Here is an 18388-nt window from a genome sequence, read left to right as displayed (position 1 = left end):
CTGCCTTTAGCTCCTCTGCAAAACAGAGGCACAGAGAGGTTGTGCGACTTGCCCAATGCTACACAGCCAGAGAGATGGAAAGGCTGGTACTCACTCCAGCCAGGAGCCATAAGGACAAAGCCGACCGCCAGGGGAGATTAAAAGTGAAAACACCTTCAATCAAACCAATTGCAGTGGGGAGAAAATGACATTCCTGGAAAGACCCATCTTGCTAAGGCTCATGATCAGTGAGTGCATGGACACTGGGCATTTGGGGGTTTGGAGCGTGTGGGGGACTCTGGGCTGACCAGACCAAGCCCTGCCTGTAGGGATGCTGGGGCCATTCTGGAAATATGCCCCTGAGCCTCCTGGGGGGCCAGCTCTAGGCACCTGCTTAGCCCGCCCACACCTCCCTGCACCTGTGGACCTCGGGGCTCCTCTCGCCCCTTAATGCCCCCTGCTTTCTGCCCACGCCCTGCTCCTGCCCCCTCAACTTCCGGCCAGGGCCAGAGGCACCAGGGGGGTCTGGAAGGTGTGTCTTCCCCTCCACCCCCCGCCAGTGGCCCTACCTCAGGACCCCTCCTGCTTTCTTGCCCCCCCCCCCACCCAGGCTGGGAAACCTCTTTCTGTCTCAATAAAAGGACACACGTCCTCCAGCACACGCCCACCTCCTGAGATCCTGTATGCGGCCACCACCCCATGGACGCTTCACCAGGGTGGGGACCAGGAGTCACAGCAGCAGCCCTGGGAAAGCCACCCACCATCTTCCCCATGTCTCCATACCTCGTGCCCTGCGGACTCCAGACCTGCCTCCCACCCCTGCTCCGCTCCAGCCACCCCGGCCGGCCTCTCTTCGTGCCTCACCTCTTCGTGCCAGCTCTTCCCCTCCTCGGGGCTGTCCCTCTACGACACCTCCCCTAAAGAGCTTCAGCAACCAACCTCTCAGCCTCTGTCCGGATGTCACCTTCCCAGAAAGGACTCCTCCGAGGTGGCGCCGTGGCGCTGGCCCTCATGGGTCCCCCACTGCCTCGCCCTCCAAACCGTCCCCCTGGTTTCCTGGTTGATCGTCCGGCTGTGACCCCTGGAAGGTCACCTCCAGGGACCAGGACCTTGTCTGCGTGTTGCTATTTCCCCAGACCCCAGAGAAGGGTACGTAAGTTATAAAATGCTCATTTCAGGAACGAATAAGCAACACTTTGCAGTTTACCCGGTGTTTTTGTGTCCACAACATGCTCAATCCACCCAAACCTGTACGGTAGGTAGTTTCTCGACCTTTTCAAAGACGAGCAAATAGGGCTTAGCCCCTCCTGGGCCATTCACTTCTCAGGCTCTGGCTTCCTCATCTGCGAAATGGGCACCATAATAATCCTCATGGCCTGCTACGGAGCCAGAGTTTGATACATGGAGACTATTGCTAATGTTATTTTACTTAGATACGTGTACTTTCGATACAAAAGCAGAACCTCGGAATACTTCTGTTACCAAAAATTTGAAACACTGCAGATGAAGCTGAAGAAGCTCCTGGAACCACTGTTGGTCGGGTAACCTCCCTGTTCTTTCTCCTCCTCTGGAGAAATAAAGGAGTGGGGGGAGGTGCTAAACTGATTAGCATCGTCATCCTGTGTCCCTCGGTCCTCACGTGAGGGCCACTTAGCGCCCTGTCCCAGAGAGGTCCCATGCTTTCTCGTCCACGGACCGTGTTCCCTCCCACCTGCCGCTTGACCTTCACAGGTGGGTGACTCGAGCCCGGCAGGCGATATCCCCATTTTGCAGAGGGATAAACTGAAGGCCTAAAGAGTAGAGACAGCCGCCCAAGCTCATGCAGGAGGAAGGAGAGGGACCGCCTCCCAAAGCGGGGTCTGCCAACTTTGGGGTGGCTGAAGCCACGTCTTCTGAGATCAACTGCCCCCTTGGGAATCCCCCGTGCTACGCACGGCTTCTGTCATTCATTCATTGCCTCATGCATTCATTCAAGCTTTGCCAAGGATGAACAGACCTTCCAACAGTGGCCTCCAGCCATTTACATGCCGGAAAGGGGGGGACGAGAGCCGTGCAGCGGCTTTAGGACGGTGCCAGTCGCCTGGTTCCTGCCCTGAGGGAGGTTCGGACGAAGAGGAGAAAGTCTTCGCGTCTATACTGTCGATAGTCCTAGTTAGAGGCGAGCGCACATTTCCTTTGTGACCGTAAAGAAAAATCCCACCGCCAGAGGAAGCCCAGAGGCAGAGGAAAGGCAGGACGAAGCCAGATGAGGAATCGGGGGGCTTTGCGAGACTCCCAGCACCGGCTCCCAGGCTCTCACATCGGGAAAGGGGAAACCAGGGCGAGTGGGGAGCTGTCAGCAGCGCTCAGGCCCCATTAAAACGGCCCCCAAACCCGAAGGTCATTTCCTCCCGCGCAGTGGATGTATTTATTTTCCATATCTGGCCAAACGCAGGGGAGAAACCCAGGCTACGTAGCAAAGGGGCCGGGAGAGAGAGGGGAGAAAAGAAAACAACGCGAAGTGGAGTTTTACGAGAGGCACTAAGTCCCCTCACACGATGAAATCACACGGGCCGCTAACGAGGGCGACTCCGGAAAGTCTAGGGGACCGAGTCAGGGGCGAGGCAGGCAGTCGGAGAAAGGTGGGTGGAACTGCACGGGTGCCCGTGCACGCTCACACGCGTGCACACACGCCCGGCACGCACACAGAAAGAGAGCTGCGCTGGGGGACGAAGGGCTCAAGGGAAGAAAGCAAACCCGACAAGGCAGAGCTCTGGAACCATCCCAAGAAGAGTCCCTTCACGCAGAACCTTCCACGGCCTTGCCCGGGCAGCGGAGGAGAGCCTGCCATTGCCCGGTGGATGCTCGGCTGGGGTCCCGCAGACCACCCAGAGTCATGGTCCCCTGCAGGGGGCCCGGGTCTCTCTTCCTGTCCCACCCCGCCCCCCACTCCCTCCTCAGGCATGGGAGCTGGGCCTGGTACAAGACGTGGCCTCTCTCCGTCTCTCTCACACACACCTGCACCCACTCACACCCATTATACACACACACACACACACACACACACACACACGACTTTAATTTCTTTTTCTCTGGGTGGGTGGAGGGAGCTTCTTGACCAACCAGCTACACCATCAGAAGGCCCTCTGTGTTCTCCAAACCTGCCAGCTCCCCCCACCCCCATCGCCCCCCCCAGGCTGCAGAACGAGACCTTTTTTCCCCCACGTAGAGCTGTGGGAGGGCCCAGTGATGCTTGTAAGCATTTAGCGCTATGTCTGGTACAGTCCCGGTACATGGGAGGCATTATTTTTCTTTTTATCATTAGCAGCGACCTTGGGAGGGCCCGGGCCAAGGGGTGGGAAGGGGAAGGGAATGAGCGAGCCGGGGCAGCAGTGGTCAGGAGGCAGCCGAGGGTGAGGGTCTGCTAGCCGGTGAGGCCTCACGCAGTTGAGGGAGCCGGGGTGAGGTCTGAGGTCACTGGCCGTCAGAAAAGGAGCCTGGAGGTGCACGGGGGCAGGGAGTCTGCTGCCGAGCACGGGGGAGGGAAGATACGGGTTCTGGCACCAAGAAGAGGGACGGAGGGTGGCCTGGAGAGACGCCAGGTGTCCTCGGTTGTGCCTCGCCTCCAACTGTGTGACTGTGACCCGCCCCTGACTACTCCAAGCCTCAGCGTCCTCCCTGGGAGTCTGGGGCCCCATCTCCCCGCGGACCCACGGCTCGATCTGACGCCACCCACTGTGCCCTCCAGCAGCGGGCGCTCCCTTCGCCCACGGCCACCCCCTCCTCACCTCGGAGCCCCCACAGCCGGGGGCAACAGTCAAGAATGTCTGCCAAGTGCCTCTCCCTCCAAACAAACAAACCAGAAGGAGTCACAGCCTAAGTGTCTTTTTGGTCCGCTGCCTGATCTCCCTGAAGCCCCGCCTGATTTCTTTCAGGCCCGGTTATGCAAAACACGAGCCTCTCTAGCAACTGAGAGACGGCCCTGAGTTCTGACGTGGGCCGCAGCGAGACGTTTGTCCCGGACGAAGGTAGTCTGGCAAGTCCCCCAGCCCTTCTGAGCACCTGTCCAAGCTGCGGAGCCTCTTGGTGACTTCGTCAAAGCTAACCGTCGGCTCTGCCAGAAGGGAGGGCCGGGCTGAGCCCGCGGAACGCAGAACGTGAGCCAACGTCCGCGCAGGGGTGTGGTAAACTGCCCATGGTCTGACCTGAGTCACAGATTCCTGATGCCTTCCTGACCCCCCCCCCCCCCCCATCATTAGCCTCCAGGTGACTCGACTTCTGCTCGGGGACTTAGGCTGGCAAGCAGCCCCCGACAGTGACAGTGGCTGAAAGAGGACTGGGGTCCTGGATTTCCACGTACTCCCGCCATCCAGGGGGTCTCAACGGGGCGGGCTGGGGACACAGCAGGGTCACCCCAGGCTAGGGTGGAGGGACCTGTTCATTGCAAACCTGACTGCCCGTCTCCCACCTCAGACCTGCTACACGGAATCCCCACTGCCCTGGCAGCCCCAGAATTAGGCTCTTGGGCCCCTAACAACTGCAGCGTGGGGCACAATTCTTAAGGGTCCATCCCAAGAGTCAGAAGACCCTCGGCGGACCCCTGACTCTGCCACTTATGAGCTTTATAAACTTGAGCAAATAACCGAGCCTCTCTGAGCCTGTCTTCTCGTCCCTAGAATGAGGATAAAACTGGCACCTCCTCCACAGGGGACATGAAGAAAGGATGAAAGAATTCTGTACAACACTCGGTGCAGGGCTCCGCACAGAGTACATGCTCCATAAACGCCAGCTATCCTTACCGCTCTGACGTGTGGCCCGCTATTAACCACCGCCCTGCCTGCTCTCAGGCTACAGTATCTCTCTGCCCTGCCTCACTAGCCAAATTATACCTCTGCCGGTCAGGGTTGCCACATGCGGTTGCATAGGTTGTGCACTGCACAAAGTGCTGTCGCCGGAACCGGGGCTGAAATCCAACCTGACTCTGCTGCTAAGCCAGGCGCAGCGGCATATGAGCTGTGGCCACGAGGGACGCATTTTCCGATCTGCCCAAAAGCCCCACACAGGCAGCAGCAGGTGTTGTAGACCCCTGACTTAGCTTTCCCCAGCCACTGCTGGGCACGGGACCCTGATCAGTGTCTACCAAGTGCTGCCACTCCAGCCCCATCTCAGCCATCGGGAGAGGGTGGTGGCCAATGTCTGTCTGCCTGTCCCCAGCCCCACCCTGCGGGCTGCAGGAACTTTGATGTCTCTAGCTGACAGGCCCAAGCAGGAGGAGAACAGTGATCCACTGTTTTGTAAAAGTGTATGTATAGATGTATATATATTTGGAGGACAACTTGGGAAATTTGAAAATCAATTTATTATTATATGAGATTAGAACATGGTAGTTAATTTTAGGCATCGCACTGTGTAGGAGAACGTCCGTATTCTTAGGAGATGAGGGCTGGATTATTTAGGGGCGATGTGCCATGACGTTGACAACTCAGTCCAGGGGCGCCTTGGGTGGCTCAGTCAGTTAAGCGACCGACTCTTGGTTTCAGCTCAGGTCATGATCTCCCAGTCTGTGAGTTCCAGCCCTCCGTCGGGTTCTGTGCTGATAGCGAGGAGCCTGCTTGGGATTCTCTCTTTCCCTCTCTCTCTCTGCCCCTCCCCTGCTCACTCTTTCTGCCTCTCTCTGAAAATAAATAAACTTAAAAAAAATTAGAAAAAAAAAAAAGAAGAAAGAAACGCCTGGGCCCCAAAACATAGATCCAGATGTGCCTATAAATATAGAGAAATATAGATACGGAGAAATGATACAGGTAAGCAAACCAAGTATAGCCAAGTGTCAACAGTGAGTATATCCAGATGGGGGGTATAGAGATATCTGTGGGACCTTCCTTGTACCTTTTCTGTACCTTTGACAGTTCTCATAATAAATACATTTCACTAATAACTCCTATAAAGGAAATGGTGAGAAAGGGGCCCCAGGGTCAGCTGAGTTCTGTCTGGCGTCCCCCGCCCCCACCTGCACGGTTGTCTTCCTTTCCGGGAGAGAACCTTCTGGACAGGCCCTTGCCTCCTTTGGGCGTGTGGGAGGCACCCTCCCAGGGCGACGTGTTAGAGCCACTCAGAAGCCAGTGCCGAGAAGGGCGGACCATCACCGTCTCTGACCTTCAGAGGAGCTCAGATGTGCAGCTCGTGACACCCGCACCCCCACACCCTCAGGATCCTCCTCTTGGAGTAAGAGATTCTAGAGAAGGATGTTCCCTGCTGCATTTTGCATAGTCAAAAAAAAAAAAAAAAAAGGAAATCGCGTAACCGTCCACGAGTAGCGGATCAGAGGCATATAAACTGAACAGCTGCGTACCTGGGGTCACGGACGTGATCGTACGTCTATGACATTCGGGTGAAAAAGCAAGTTGACGAGCAACACGTATGATCTGTTGCTCTTAAAAGAAAACTCTAGATATATATGATCACTGTGTACGTCTAGAGAATGATCTGGAGGGTGGCCCGCTGAACTGTTCGCGGTGGTTACTTCTGGAGAGTGAGAGTAGGTAAAGGAAGGGAAACTTTCACTTTCGGGTCAAACGCATCTGCATTTTTGGGATCTGTTCACAATTCTGAAAAGCACGTCTCGGGGTACTTAGAGCATTTCGAGAAGCATAACAACAATGTCCAGCACTCACGGGCACCTACTACGCCTCATGCGCTGTTCTCAGGTCTTCATGCCTATTAACCCACTTACCCCGCACACATTATTCTTATCATCTTTCCAATTTAGAGACCAGGGAGGCACAGAGCAGTTAAGCAGCCTGCCCAAGGTCACACAGCCAGTAAGTGGGGGAGCTGGGACTTGAACCTGAGCAGTCCCTTTCTACGAGCGGTGCCACAAGCCGACTATATCCCCCTCGGAGGCGTATCTTCATGCGTTGTTTGTAACCCTCGCAAAGCTCTCAGGGGGCCTCCTTGCCCGACTCCGGTAGTCCAAGAGCAGCCGAGGAGGCTGACCCACGAGGGCCCCGGCACTGACACCATCTGGGGCTGGTCGGAGGTTCGTCCTCTTCTAAGAGGGAGGCAGTGAGGGCACCAGAGGAGTAAAGAGGATGCACTCGGTGTAAAACCCTGCGATCTCCGAAGCCGTCTCTCTTTCACACGTACCTCTGGTGCCACACAATATTCGTCTTGAAAACCAAGGCCCTGCTGCTCCTTTGACAGATGAGGAAACTGAGGCTCAGAGCCAGGAAGAGCCCAAAGTCGGGATGAGTCTTGGCCAGGGCCTTTTAGGGGAAGGGGGGAGAATAAAGACCAATCCCGTCCTCCAGGGGCTCCCGGTCTTGCTCTCCGTGGATGGTGAGGACCGTGTCTTGAGTCCCGTGGGCCTCACCTGGGTGGCAAAAGGTGAGCCGCCTCCAGGAAGGCAGCTGGAACCCGATGGCTCCTGCCCCCCGCCCCCCCATCCTCAGCATCCGTGGGGCCTGGACAGAGGTGTCACAGTGCCCCAGAGCCACACCTTAGAATTCTGAGAATAAGAAGTGACCCAACACCCCGGAGGAGACACGCCCAGATGTTAGCAGGGGCAGATCTGGGGCGTGAAATTGCGGGTAATGTTTATTTCCTTCTTTGTACTTTCCCACGGTTTCCAAATTTTTATTTGGTGACCGTGTATCACTGTGATCATTCGAAAAAGAATGCTGTTCTCTCTCTCTCTCTCTCTCTCTCTCTCTCTCTCTCTCTCTCTCCAGGAGAAACCAAGGACAAATCACAGCACGTACTTCCATGTGTGACCCTTGCTAGAGAACAAGCATTCGTGGGATGGCCCACTCTGCAGGGTGCTGGGACCGCTAGGTCCCTTTAATATCCACAACCACCCTGGGAGTCGGCTGTCAGGACCCCCATCTGACAGGTGGCTATACCGAGGCACATGATGGTCCACGACGCATTTCACAACCCAGGTGCCTCTCCGGGCATCGTTGTACCGTAACGCACAACGGTGATCAATGGCTAGCATTTGCCATTCCCTTGATGACGGAAGAACATTTTGTGTTCCGCATGCGCTGTTTTGTCTGGCGTCACGCACACCTAATGTAGATAAAGCTACAGCGGACTCAGGCTCCCCTTTGGCTGCCAGCATCCCTGAAAACTGGAGCCACCCTTTCGGAAGCAATAGATGACGATGGGTCAAGAGCTCTAAGCACGTTAAGGTCCTCTGACTTGGGAGTTCCTTTCCCAGGGACGGGTTTCTAAAAGGACTTCAGCAGGAAGAGGAACCTGGGTGCATAAAGAGCTCTGTGTCCATATTAACGGCAATAAGCAAACCACTTACAGCACAACGATGTGACAGAAGACGCCATAGGACCTGACCTTCTGCAGGGGGCAAATAGAGTAGCCATAGGTGGCAACAAACCCCCCAAAAGGCCCCACAAAGGCCCCTGCCTCCTCGTCGTCACTTGCAAAGTCCCCTCTCCCACCGAGCAGGGCTGACGTGGTAACGGAGAGGATATTGTGGGAGTGACCACAGGTGGCTTTCAGGGAGAGGCCGTGAAACACGTTGCAGTTTCAACCTCAGTCTCGCGATCACTCACTCCGGGGGGAAGCCGGGCATCGCGTCATGAAGAAACCCCAGCCCCGGTCGAGCCCTCAGGCGACACAGCTACCCGCCGGATACCTCAGGACCGCCCAGCTAAGCGGCTCCCAAAATTCTTAGCCCGCAGAAACGACGAGAGAGGAAGTGTTGCTGCTGGGTGTCCGTGAAGCTGGAGAGATCCTGGCCAGGCAAAGGATATCAGATCTCATTGTCTTCTCAGCCCTTGACCTTTCCCCGAAACCCTTCCATGGAATGGTTTGATCACGAAAAAATAAAAATAAAAATAAGAATAAAAATAAGTAAGTATAGGTTGTCACTTGACGTCACTGGGTTTTGAGATAACTTGTCCCACAACAGTGAAAAAACAATACCCCATGCAGGGAGCCAGAGGGGCTTGGTCGGTTAAGCGTCCGACTTCGGCTCAGGTCATGGTCTCACGGTTCATGAGTTTGAGTCCGCATCGGGCTCTGCGATGACAGCGTGGAGGCCGCTTTGGATCCTCTGTCTCCCTCTCTCTCTGCCCCTCCCCAGCTTGTGCTCTCTCTCTCTCTCTCTCAAAAATAAATAAACATTTAAAAAATTTTTAAAAGCAACAATGCCCCATGCAGTGGAATACCAGGCAGCAATGAACGTGAACCAGTTGGCTACAAACAACAATATGGGCGAATTTCACAATGTTGAGCAAAAGAAGCCAGATAGCAGAGGACATTCTTTGTGATTTCATTGATACGAAGGTCAAAAACATTCAAAAATGGGGCACCTGGCTGGCTCAGTCAGTGGAGTATGCGACTCGATCTCGGGGTCATGAGTTTGATTCCCCAAGTCAGGTATAGAGATTACTTAAAAATAAATAAATAAAACTTAAAAAAAAACAGTCAAAATTAATCTATGCTATCAGAGTAGTGGTTCTCTTTGAGAGAGGGAGGGAGGTTAGTGACTGGGGCCGGTCAGGAGGGGGTCCCCAGGTGCTGAAAGCAGTCTACTTCTCCATCTGGGGTGGCTTTTTAGTTCAGATTATAAGTGTGGTTAGTTTGCAAAATTTCATCAGGCTGTCCATTCGTGATTTGTGTACTAGTCTGTATGTACCCTATATTTCAATACAAAAATTTTTTTTTAATTTTTTTTAATGTTTATTTTTGAGAGAGAGACAGAGTGCGAGTCCGGGAGGGGCAGAGAGAGAGGGAAACACAGAATCCGAAGCAGGCTCCAGGCTCTGAATTGTCAGCACAGAGCCTGACACAGGGCTTGAACCCATGAACCGTGAGGCCATGACCTGAGCTGAAGTCAAACACTTAACTTATTGGGGCGCCTGGGTGGCTCAGTTGGTTGAGCGACCGACTTCGGCTCAGGTCATGATCTCACAGTTCATGGGTTCGAGCCCCGCGTAGGGCTGTGTGCTGACAGCTCGGAGCCTGGAGCCTGCTTCCGATTCTGGGTCTCCTTGTCTCTCTGCCCCTCCCCTGCTCATGCTCACTCACTCTCTCTCTCTCTCTCAAAAATAAAGAAACATTAAAAAAAAAAAAAACCACTTAACTTATTGAGCCACCCAGGCGCCTCAATACAAAAATGTTTTAAAATGATCATTTTAGGGGCGCTGGGTGGCTCAGTCGGTTGAGCATCCGACTTCGGCTCAGGTCATGATCTCACAGTTCGTGAGTTCGAGCCCCGCATCGGACGATGTGCTGGCAGCATGGAGCCTGCTTGGGGTTCCCTTTCTCTCTCCCTCTCTCTCTCTCTGCCCCTCCCCCACTCACGCAGTTTCTGTCTCTCTCAAAATAAATACATAAACCTGAAATGCACTGTATAAAATCTATGAGCAGGCTCTATTCAGAGAAAAGGGCAGAACCCTAGGGGAGCCTGTACAGTTATCTTCATCCCGCAGCACGCACATGCCTCGGAAGGCAGGGTGGAAAGGAAGGGAAACGTTTGTGTTGGGAAGCAGGGACCCTGGGCCATCTTTAAATCTTCAACTATTTCATTTAAGAATGCATTATACTGTGGTGTCAAAGGAATGAACTACAAGGCCAAGTGGTAAAACAATTTTCCGCAGGGTGTCTAAGCAGACACTAAAATACAATCCTCTAAGGAGTAAGCTTTTCAGTCACCAAAAATCCGGCCACCCAGAAGAGCTCCTTCCCAGAGATTATACAAATCGTTCGAGTGCGGTTTCTCTAAGCAGAATCGGTTATTACAACTACCGTTTTAATGAAAGGCAGAAAAGCGGAGGCCTACTCGCAAGGTTCGTGGCCCAGTGGGGATTGGCGGGGAGTCTCGCCAAGAGGAGAGAGGAGGAGAGAGAAGGAGAGGGAAGGAGTCGACGACATGCTGGGCAAACAGAGCAGGAAGTATCACTTTGCCGTGAAGTAAGGAAATAACTGCCTCCGGCAGGCCCGGGGGATCCTCCCCAGGGCTGATAGCAGCAGAATCAGAACAGAAACATCACCCTCAAGTCCCAAAATGGCTGCAGACTCACAAGAAAGAGGCGAGAGTCCTCAAGTTTCACTGAGCTGTGAACTTCGGGCTTGGCGTAATAGCTTTCCAGGACGGGTCATCTCCCAGCTCAGAACTGTCAGTGGCTCCCCTGCCTGTGACCCTACAGCACAGCCCTAACACGGGTCCTTGGTCCGGCCCCAAACCACAAGTCCGGTCCAGGCACCCACGAATGGGTCACCTCTGGCCTCCAGGCCAAGCCCCCTGGTATCCCTCACCTGGGAACTCCCTTCCCCAACTGCCCTGTACATGGGAAGGGCTTTCTAAGCTTCAAAGCTGTGGAAGAAACCGCAGAGGAAATGTCTGACAGATCCGTGCTACAAAAAACAACAACAACAAAAAATTCTGGTGTGATTAAAAAATATAAGCACAATTAAAAGACAAGCGACTAGAGGGAATATTTGCAGCGAATACCACAGATGGTTAGAACCCTTAATTTATGAAGAACCCACATAAATCAATAAAAACAAACACAAAGACACTCATGGATAAAAAGGCAAAGGACATAATAAGAAGCAAATATAAGTGGCCCATAAACACTGGGAGGGGGGATAAAAGGATGCTCAATCTATCTAAAGGCCTAAGAAATGCAATTAGCAGTAAGATACCATTAAGTTAGCAAAGACACTGTCCCCTCCTAGCTGGAGCACAGAGGTGGCATTAGCCCCGGTGTTGGGGGTCGGGGGGTGTAAATTGCTGAGATATTCCCTGCAAGCCACTGGGTGATATTTATCAAAAGCCTGAGAGGCGCCTGGGTGGCTCAGTCAGTTGAGCGTCCGACTTTGGCTCAGGTCATGATCTCACAGTTTGTGGGTTCAAGCCCCGCGTCGGGCTCTGTGCTGACAGCCTGGAGCCTGCTTCAGATTCTGTGTCTCCCCCTCTCTCTGCCCCTCCCCTGCTCACGCTCTGTGTCTCTCTCTCAATAATAAATAAATGTTAAAAAGGAATTTTTTTAAAAAGCCTGAAAAAATGGTCCTCCTCTTTGTCCATATGTATGTTTTTAAACCACGTCCTCAGAAACTTCCCAGCAAATAACTTGCTCATATGCATCGATCCTCTGGAGATGGTCATACTTTTGGTTCACATCTCTGATTATTTCCCCCAAAACGTAGAAGCTGAAATACAGCCAGAGATGTACGTACAGAGATACCCACGGCGATGTAAATGTGTAATAACGGAAAGCTGGAAACAACCTCGACACCCTACCAGTCGGGGAATAAGTGAGTCAATTATGATGCATCCGTGTGACGGAAAGCATTGGGCAAATAGCCTTATAATGATCGAGAGTTCCAGATGATGCGGGAAATGCTTCTGATAGATTTGTGATGGAAAGTAAGCTGTAAAATTCTTAAAGAAAAAAAAAAATCCTGACCAATTGGTGGGAAAACACACCATGAATGGGTTGCGTCTGGTGGTGAATTTGGGGGAAATTTGTGTATGTGCTTCTCTACTTTTCTCTGTACTTTCCAAAATTTCTACAGCGAGCAGAATTACTTTGATAATCATTTGAACAGTTAAAAACCTTTTATAAACGTATTTGCTATACTATTGATTTTCCTAGCGAAAATCAATTTTCCCTTTACAAATCAGAACAAGGTAGGCTCAATAAATAGGCAGGAGTGAATGAATGAATAGTGCTTTTAAGTCTCTTGTGAATAGTTTCTCACCTTCTGCTTTTATTGCCTGGTTATTTGTGTTTATGTCTTTTCTCCCCTGTGGTTCTGGAAGCTCCTGGAAGGCAGAAATCACGTGTCTCCATTTATTCACCATCAGCCAGTGCCTGGCGCCCAGGAGGCACTTATTTTTTTTAATGAATGGGGCATCTCATACACTTAAGCGTGTTTTAACAGAAGATAAAGATTCTGGATCCCGAAAATTTATTTGTTAAAACCCATTTCTTGTGAAGTCAGGGAACTCCCTGAGAACCAAGCAGAGGGGATCAAGATGTGTTTCTAGGGGCGCCTGGGTGGCTTAGTCGGTTAAGCGTCTGACTTCGGCTCAGGTCATGGTCTCACCGTTTGTGAGTTCGAGCCCCGCATTAGGCCCTGTGCTGACAGCTCAGAGCCTGGAACCTGCTTCCAATTCTGTGTCTCCCTCTGTCTCTACCCTGCCCCCATCCACGCTCTCTCTGTGTCTCTTAAAAAAAAAAAATGAATAAACGTTAAGAAAAAAATGTTTTAGAAAACTTACCAAAAAAAAGATGTGTTTCTAGAGGCAACTCTGGGTCTGCTTGGTAGTCACCACCTTGTCGAGACCTGAGAACACTGTCCTAGAGGTCCCCACCCTGCAACTAATTAACTAAGGAGCGGGGCACGACCCTCATCCTTGGTTCCTTCATTGATGAGCCAAGGGTGCTGGAGTATGTCCAGGTTGCCCTCACCATCATCTTCTGAAAAGCATCTGATAATGAAAGTTGAGTCAGAATATCAAGTTGAAAGGTATCTTTAGAACACGGCAAGAGTTTGGTTTTTTGTTTTGTTTTTTTTTTTAATCAGGGTGCTGGGGGTGGGGGGGAGCTCAGGGGTTGAGCATCCAATCCTTGACTTTGGCTCAAAATCTTCCAGCACTGTCAGCACAAAGCCTGCTTGGGGTTCTCTCTCTCCCTCTCTCTGCCCCTCCCCGCCCCCAAATCAATAAACTTCTTTTCAAAAGGCTCTTTTGATAATCAGTGAGTGGGGCTTCCCTCCAGTTTATTTACATTTTTATCTTTCGGTCCAATTTGAAAAATAGTTACCATAGGCAACCTTAGGTGTCTGCTAAGGACCGTAGGGGTCTTGGAGCATCTGTAGAGACGAGGACCGACTTCTCTGCAGTCAACTGTTTAAGAGAATGACATGACCTCGTAGACCTAACGGTGTTTCCAGGGAAGGGAAGGCGGAGGTACCCAGGCCTTTCGCCTCCTGCCGCTCCCTTGACGGGGAAACTCCCGTTCTTCCTCAGCAGGACGATTTTGCTGGCTTACAGTGACCTCTGCAGGCAGCGGGCAGTTGCACGCCTATTTCTGAGCCGAGGAGGTGGAGAGGCCAGGCCCCTTTTGCTCTCCGGGGAGGCCCCCAGAGTCCCGTCTCACCCTCTGTCTTTTTCACAAACAACAAAGCGCCCGTGCACTTGGCCCTTAAGAGTTGGAACCTCTCAGCTCCGCGTGCACGGCGCCCACCCGACTGTGCTCCGGGGGCTGGAGCCGGGCGTGGTACAGCCGCGAACCTTCTGGATCCCACTGGAGAAGTCCACCTAGGGGAACTCTGGGCGGCTCCATCGCCGGGCCAAGAAATCAGCCTTCCCGAGGCCCCACCTGAGCCCCTCCCAACGCAGGGGAAGTGACAGCATGGAACTGAGCGCTGTAGATAAATCTCGGAACCAGATGGCCTCTATCACATTCCTGGACATGTGGCCTTGAGCAAATAATTGAACCTTTCTATGCTGAAGTTATCTTACCAAAAAAAAAAAAAAGGTGGGGGGAGGGTTATTAATCACCCCTAACTCAATAGATTGTTGACAAGATTCAAAGATTTGAAACGTTTATTTATGAATAAATATATATATTTATACGTACATTCGGGATAAGCTTTAACACAGCAACGGGCACCTAGTGTTGAAGGAAAATTATTTACTCTCACTTGAGGACGTCCGAGGAAGAAGAATCACTTGAAAAAACCGAAGTACGCCCATTCTTCCTGTATGAGACACAGAATCAGAAACGTCGCCGGCTGTCCCTCGTTTTCCCGAAGGACGACCCCCGCGGCTCTCCTCACTGGAGGCCACTCCTCCGGCCGGGGACGGAATTTCTCCGGGCGGGCCTGGAACCTTGCACCCCCTCCCGGGGACGACGACGCCCTGGGGCTCTCAGCGCGGCCCCTCCTCCGGGGAGCCTGCCCCGCGCCCCCGCCCCGCGGCCGCACGGTCCCCTGCGCCGTCCCCTGCGCCGCCACCTGGCGGCTCGCGGAGCCGCGTCCCGGCGCGGCGGGGAGGGGGGAGGGGGCCCCCCAGGACCGGCCGTGGCAGCATCGCTGGGTCCCCCCGCCGCACCCGCCTGCACCCGCACCTGCTGCGGTCGCGGCCGAGGAGCTCCCTGCAGCCTCCCGCCTGCCGGCCGACCGCCGAGGGCGCGCGAAGGGCTGGGGTGCGCGGAGATCGCGCGCTCGCGGGCTCTGCCCCCGCGGGGAGCGGAAGCCCTCGGGCCGCCTGACTTGCAAGCGGGGTGTCCCCCTCCCCGGGGTGCGAGCGGGGCGGGGGGTGGGGGGGCGGCGCTGCAGGTTAGAGCGGCCGTTCGGCACAGGAAGGAGGGGCGGAGGCCGGAGGTGCCTTCACGGCGCGCAGCAGCCGGGACAGATCTGATAAAGAGGAAGGAAGCCAGCGACGCGGCGGAGCCGAGCTGCCAGCTCCCCAAACTGACGCGGGTCTGCAGCTGCCGGGCGGTTTGCAGCCCGGGGAGCGACGGCAAGGGGGCCTGCGCCCCCTGCTGGTCCTTCTAGATCAGCACCCAACGGGCGCCCCGAAAGCCAGCAAGGGCAAGGCTAACGTTGCCTCCAGCACGAGGCAGTAAGCCTTCCCGGGAGAGGCAGGGCCTGTCGGGCCGGGGCCCTCGACCCTCTGCTCCTCGCCGGAGGCCTGCCCCAGAGAACAGACAAGAATAGATTTGCTCCTGCTGGAGCTCTGCTGACCTGGCAACCCAATGACCTTGGCTGGCGGGACTCAGGGAGCCAAGTCTACGCTAGTAAAAGCAGGAACACTTGTACAGATTGCAGCTCACAATCCGCCTATTGGCTACGTTCCTTGGGCTCTAATTCTGGCTCTGTGACTTAATAGCTGTGTGACCTTGAGCAACTCTCTTAACTTCCCTGTGCATCAATTTCTTCATCCACAAAATGGGAATCATAGTCTCCATGTCATAGGATTGTTAGGGAGACTAAGTGAGTGTATGTAAAGTGGTTAGAATAGTTCCTGGCACATAATAGGCACATGTTTGTTAATTTTTTTTTAATTTCAGTGCAGGTTTTGTCTTATTTTGCAAGTGCAAAATAAGACAGCATTCTCCTGCTGTCTTTCAGTCGTATCTACTTTAATTCTGCTGTGGTCAGAGCACATACTTTGGAGGATTTCTTTGAAATTCATTGAGACTTGCTTTATAGGCCAGCATATGGTCTACTTTGCTGAAAGCAAAGTACTCGAAAAGCAAGTACTTGAAAAGAATGCGTGTTCTGCAGTTGTTGGATATAGGGTTCCAATGTCAGTCAAGTCAAGTTGGTTAACTGAGTTATTCAAATTCCTTATTGAGTGGGGTGGGAGGTTCTGTTCTTCTATCAGTTATGAGAGAGCTATGATGAAAATCTTTGATTGTGATGGTGCATTTGTCTATTTCTTCCTTAACTAACAGCTTAGTTAACTTTTGCTGTATGTATTTAAGACTGTGTTGTTAGATGCATACAAGTTTAGGACTTTGTATCTTCCGAGTAAATAAGCCTTTCATTATAAAAGGATACCCTAAATGTCCTGTATTATAAAATGTCCTTCTTCAGCTCTAGTAATACTTTCTGCCTCAAAGCCTTTGTATGACAAATGGTTATGTCTGCTTTCTTTTGATTAATGTGTCGACAGATTGACTGTTCCACCCTTTATTTTCAACCTTTCTGTATCCTTATAGTGGGTTTCTTGTATGTGTCAAATATTGGGTTTTGACTTTGTTTTTAATCATTCAACACTCTCTGACTTTTTTTTAATGTTTATTTTTGAGAGAGAGAGAGAGCATTAGCAGGGGAGGGGCAGAGAGAGATGGAGACAGAGGAACACTTCCCACTTTCTGATTTTTAATGATTGTTTAGTGCACTTATATTTAATATAATTACTCATGGTATATGGTTTATAGCTAACCTTTTTCTATTTTTTCAATTTGTCCGATCCTTTATTCCTTTAGTCCTCTTGTCCTTTTGTTGGGATTCATTGGCTTTTTTAAAAATTCCTTTCCCCTTGAATCTTAGATGTTTATTCTTATAATTATCGTAATAGCTACCCTAGGCATTATAAAACTTACCTGTGGTTTTGTAGTTTTCTTAAATCAGTATTTAATGTAAGGATCCTACAAGTACTTAACTCCGCTTACTTTCCTACTACACCTCCATCAATGTTATATATTTATAATATATAACAGCTATATACTGCACGTTATCTATTTTACTTCATTACATTTTACTTCTGTAAGCCAGTTATATGTCCCATAAAATATACTTCTGCAGAACATAGATATGTAAATGTTTACTTCCACAGAAATAAAATATACGACAGTGCGTATCTGCAAGACGTTGTTGTTAAGTAGTCAATATTCTTTTACATTTGCCTACAGATTTTACCATTTCCATTGCTTATTCCTCCTTCTGGTTCTGTGCCTCAGTCTGGGGGTCATTTGCCTTTGGGCTGAAGTACTTCTTTCGGTATCTTTGGTAGCATTGGTCCGCTGTTGCCAAATTCTCTCGGCTTTTGTCTCTGTGAAAACGCCTTTTGACTTAGCTTTTGAGAATACTTTCATGAAAGTATGGAATTCTCCGTTGGTAGGGTTTCCTTTCCTTTCCTTTTCTTTTCAGCAGTTTGAAGATTCCCCTTTCTTCTGGCTTCCAACATCTCTGCTGAGAAGTCAGCTATTAGTTTCATTGTGACTCCTTCAAAGGTTATGGGTCATTTCTCTCTGGCTGTCTTCAGGCTTCTCTGCCTTTGGTTTTCAGCAGTTTGACTAGTATTCTATGTTGTGGTCTCTTTGTTTTGATTCCTTATGGGGTTTGCTGAGGCTAATGAATCCGTGGGTTGATGTCAACAAGTCTGGAGAGTTCTCAGCCATTATTTCACCCAATATTGCTTCTACCCCATTCCCTGTGACTTCAATTACACCTATCTTTAGATTGTGTTCTCTCTCGTGTTCTTTCCTTGTAGATTTGTTTTTGCATTCTTTTTACTGCCTTGCTTCAGTTTTGTTTTTCTGTTGACCTACCTTTGAGCACTAATCGTGTCTTCTGCTGTGTTTATCCTATTGTTTAAACCCATAAAATAAATTCTGAATTTCAGATTTGTGTTTTTTAGCTTAAAAAAAAAAACCATGTTATTGAAGCATAATTTATAGGCTGTAGAATTCACCCATTTTAGGTGAACAAAACTAAATGGTTTATACAAAAATTCTTTTTTTCAGGGCGCCCGGGTGGCTCAGTCGGTTAAACGTCCAACTCTCGATTTCAGCTCAGGTCATGATCTCCTTGTTTCATGGATGGGTCCAAGCCCATCGTCGGGCTCTGCGCTGGCACCACAGGGCCTGTTTGGGATTCTCGCTCTCCCTCTCTCTGCCCCTCCCTGCTCACTCACTCTTTCCCTCTCACAATAAACAAACAAAAC

Source organism: Lynx canadensis, chromosome C1 (assembly GCF_007474595.2).
Source record: "Lynx canadensis isolate LIC74 chromosome C1, mLynCan4.pri.v2, whole genome shotgun sequence".
Lineage (NCBI taxonomy): Eukaryota > Metazoa > Chordata > Mammalia > Carnivora > Felidae > Lynx > Lynx canadensis.
Note: the sequence above shows the minus strand (reverse complement) of the source record.